General features: G+C 29.7%; 1 long non-coding RNA gene across 3 annotated transcripts; it reads right to left on the bottom strand.

Moving 5' to 3' along the window:
• Positions 1-348: 348 nt before the first annotated feature.
• On the bottom strand, positions 349-3,385 carry LOC128132619 (uncharacterized). 3 transcript variants are annotated; one of them, XR_008230857.1, is made up of 3 exons: positions 1,173-3,366; positions 1,051-1,096; positions 349-641 (listed from the first exon to the last, which is right to left on the bottom strand). It is a non-coding gene; the product is annotated as an uncharacterized LOC128132619 (long non-coding RNA). The 3 variants fall into 3 exon arrangements; XR_008230856.1 differs by lacking the exon at positions 349-641 and adding an exon at positions 760-948; XR_008230855.1 differs by lacking the exon at positions 349-641 and having other exon boundaries at positions 760-1,096; positions 1,173-3,385.
• Between the last annotated feature and the right edge of the window lie 891 nt (positions 3,386-4,276).

Below are 4,276 nucleotides of genomic sequence, written 5' to 3'. Positions count from 1 at the left end.
TTATATTAAGTTCAATTTTAAGAAATTTAAAAATAAAAACAAAATCATCATTTTCTAAAATCGGATTTTAACGGTTGAATCAGCCACAGTCGAACCGGTTTTCGTAAAAACCGACCGATTTTCTTTAGTTCGTATACAAGTGGTTGTTGGCCTTCAAAAAGCCTCTAACCCGACCGCTTCTCAGTTGAAGGGCTCAAAAAAACTCTAACCCGACCGCTTCTTGGTTGAACAGATCGAAAATGTCGGCCGATTATGTTTTTCAACATTGTGCTCTTTACTATTGTTTACCTTTGTTCAAGATTTCTTTTAGATATATATTTTCCAACCAAAAAAGAACTACTTATCATATGTATGAAAGAAACTCCTTTATATTTTTTTTACTATAACGTCTCTAAGAAATACAATAAAGATAAATAATTTGAAACAATAAAATTTTTAAACTAACCATTACAAAATACTACAAATTACAATAAATTATAGAAATAATTTGTGGACATAATGTCTCCTTTCCATTGCATCCTATAACATGCATCGAATTTCATGAATTATGTTTTACTCGAATAGCCTCTCAACTGAAGATTGTGATGCAAAATATTTGGTGGATCTTTAGCAACTTCAAACTTTATCCCCTAAAACTTAATCTTAAATGGGAAACCAAAACCAAAGGAAATCAACAACTTGTAAGGTTACTGAATATTCAATTGATCACGAAATCTTATGGTTATGTTAATATGATAAATTAAAAGAAGTAAAAGAATGTAATATATGAAGGTATTTTATATCACATAAAATGTAAGAAATAAAAGATTGCTATGGTTAGCTCCCCTTTTTGTATATCATATAAAAGGTATTTTAGACATTTTATTCATGGCAATTAATATCAATGTACTTTATCAAAATCCATGATTACAGCAACGTACTTTAATGCTTCTAAAACTTGTACATAAACTACAACCATCAAAAATATATAAAAGAAATGAATTCGTAGAATAAGTTACCAAAATAATTTATAATAAAATATATAATTATTTTTCAAAGTAAACCATTTACTTTTCCAATTTGAAGATTAAAAGCTTTCGTTGGCCTTCACACTCTCCTGTACAAAGGAGAATGTAATTAGTATAAATTGTTGTCTGTTAAAAAAAAACTATATGAAGTTTTATGTGTTGTACCTGATATAGCTCCAAAATGTCAGAAACGATCTTTAACACGTGGTTTATATGAAAATCATCTTGTTTAGAAGATGATTTTGACGAAATGATGGTGATACTACTCTAGGAATTATCATTTCCACCGGTCAAACTATTTACTTGAAAAGTAAAAATAAATTGTCTAAAAATAAAATAAAGTAACTAATAAACATAAAAGAAACTAACCGTTTGCTGAAGTCTATGAGCTCAACAATCGAAGTAGATATTAAAGGGTTATGATAATTTAAAAAAATCATAATTTTCATATCTGGTTAGTTCTAAAAGATATTTTTATATATTTGACCCACTAAATTAAAGAAATGAAATACTTTATGAATATGATACATACCACAGCAGCAGCTGCAACTTTCATTTGAAGAGCATTCCCACAGACGTTGCAAAGATTGGATACCCATGTGCAAAATTTGTTGTCCCATCTTTATAAATATCAAAAGGAATGAATATGTAAATATATAGTTGAAAGAAATGAGTATAAATCATCTCAAGGTTTGGCTTAAAAGCAGTTAAAAATATACACAATTCAGGGGTATTTTTGGTATAACTGTGTAAACTTTTTAGTATAACTATTTGGACCTTGATCCCATTCAGAGGTATGTTTGATATAACTTTTTAATATTATTATTAATGAGTTTATAACCGTTTTACTATTTTCATATTTGTAATCACAAAGCATGATATATGATAAAAAAAAAATTATACCTTGTTGAACATCACAATCTAATGATTTGTCCTCATACAATTGTAATTTGTTGTTCCCAGTTATCCCCCCTGGACAACCTTTTTGAATACAAAGTGCTATTTTTATCTCGTTGTTTCGACTCTCTCAAGCAATACTATACCATCATATCACTTCACAAACCCGATCTTTGTAAAAGACATTCAAAATAACTTATAGTATTAGAAATCCATATTTAAATGTGTTTTTTCTTTTTTATATACCCTTTTCGTTTACCCAAATTTGGTCCCTCGGTTAAATAAATGATTCATAAAATCATGAAAAAGTTTCATCAAAAAAGAAAGAAAAAAGACCGAGGAATACTGAACTTGTCCATTTGAGATGAAATTTAGCTGGAGATTCTTATCAAACACTTGGTGTGCAACCCTTCCTCATGTCTACGACTGAGGTTACACCTATGAAAACATCCATAAAATGCTCCACCAAGCTTGCTTAATCAGATTGCACATCTTAGATAACAAAAAAACAAAAACGAAATTTTTTTTAAGCAAATCAGAGATGAACAGAAAAAAATAGCAAATACATTTTCGGCAAGAGATGATAAAAGAAAATAATTAAATCTATGAATGCCTACCAGGAAAGATGTTGCTTAATCTTGAGAATAAGTTTATGTATGCCCTGCAACCTACGAAAATTACAGAAAAAGAAAATGCAAGAGGTTAGGGATTTGTAACTCGTTGATAAAAATGAAGGTTTCTTTGGGTTTTTCTGTGATGGTGGGCGGTGATGGTTGTGTATATATGGCCTTTTATCGTGGTTTTAAGGTTTTTCAGACTGTTGTGGAGAAGAAAGGTTTGGCGGATGAGGAGGGTGCGATGAATTTCGCAGCTGTCTCCAGATGAGTTTTCATGAGGGGATAGAGGAGCGTTAAGCTGTTGGAGGTATTTAATTGAGATGGTGGTGACTCGGTGGCGGTGCTTCGAGGCTGATAGAAAGGGGGAGCGGTTCGTGGTGGGAGAAAGGATGAGGAGCATAGATCTCAACAAATGTCGATACACTATATAGTGACTGAGATATAGGAGATTATATAGAGTTTATGTGGTATACCTATTCAATTGGCTAAAAATATGGAAACACCGAGAACAATGAAAATGAGGGAATACAATTTTAACTTTGACTGTTACAGATAAGTTTCACTGATTTATTTTGCAGATAAGTTTGTTGGTCAATGTCTTCTAAGATAGAGGGGAAATATGTGAAGGTGATGGTGGTGTGGTGCAAATGGGCAGCAGAAGCAAAGATGGTAGTGTATGGTGCTGATGACGGAGACTTGAAGGAGGGATGCTAAGGTTTTCTGAATTCTGCCACGGGAAGATGGAAGATATAGGTGACGGGGAGGCTGGGAGCCGATGAACTGGCCCGGGGATTTGAATGAGTCTTTGCATATTTTAAGCAAAAAATTGTGGAGGTGGCTATTTGAATTAGTCTTCATAACCGGTTCTTATCCTTGTTTGACCACATAAGATTTCAATTTATATATATATATATATATATATATATATATATATATATATATATATATATATATATATATATATATATATATATATATATATATATATATATATATATATATATATATATATATAAGGCTTCACATTTTTCATTTTATATATTTTTTTCATTTGTTCTAAAGATAGTTGTATTAGTTTAAATAGTCATTTGTTAATGGTTATGTTTAGATGATATGGGGCACATTTCTTTTGCTGGTGTTATGATAAGTAATATGAAAAGTAAGTTTTTCTATTTTTTTTAATTGTTTTTAAAAGTTTTTATTTTATAGTCTTTTACTAATTTTAATAGATATTTGTTATTGGTTATGTTAAGATGATGTTGATCACATGTCTCTTGCTGTAGTTACGAGAAGTAATCGTTATGAAGGTACTCCTCAATTTTTTTAATATTGTTTTTTATTTATATATTTGTAGATCAAGTACCTTTTAATATTTTCAATGCTCTTAATATATATTTTGTAGATCAAGTAGCTCTTGGTGGTGTTAAAAAGTAGATTCTAATAAAGATTTCGAGTCCAGTGAAAAAGTTTAGTCCATGGAAGAAGTTGACTCAGTGAAGAAGTTGAGAAATGTAAAAAAGAATAAAAAAATTCTTCAAAATGAGCAAAATAAAGGTGTATTTTGTTTTTTCTTTAGTATGTTTTGATTGTTTTCTTTTTCTTTTTTTTTTTAAATTATTTTCTTTTAAATTTTTTTATTTAATTTTTTTTTTATAGACTATGCACAAGGAAAGTCTATGGCCAATGAATTTGATGGAGTGTTGGATAATGAAAATATTTTTATGGTAATTTTTAATATCTTCTATTTTATGATTC

This window comes from Lactuca sativa, chromosome 3, assembly GCF_002870075.4.
Source record: "Lactuca sativa cultivar Salinas chromosome 3, Lsat_Salinas_v11, whole genome shotgun sequence".
Classification (NCBI taxonomy): domain Eukaryota; kingdom Viridiplantae; phylum Streptophyta; class Magnoliopsida; order Asterales; family Asteraceae; genus Lactuca; species Lactuca sativa.
This window is presented reverse-complemented; position numbering and strand designations above follow the sequence as displayed.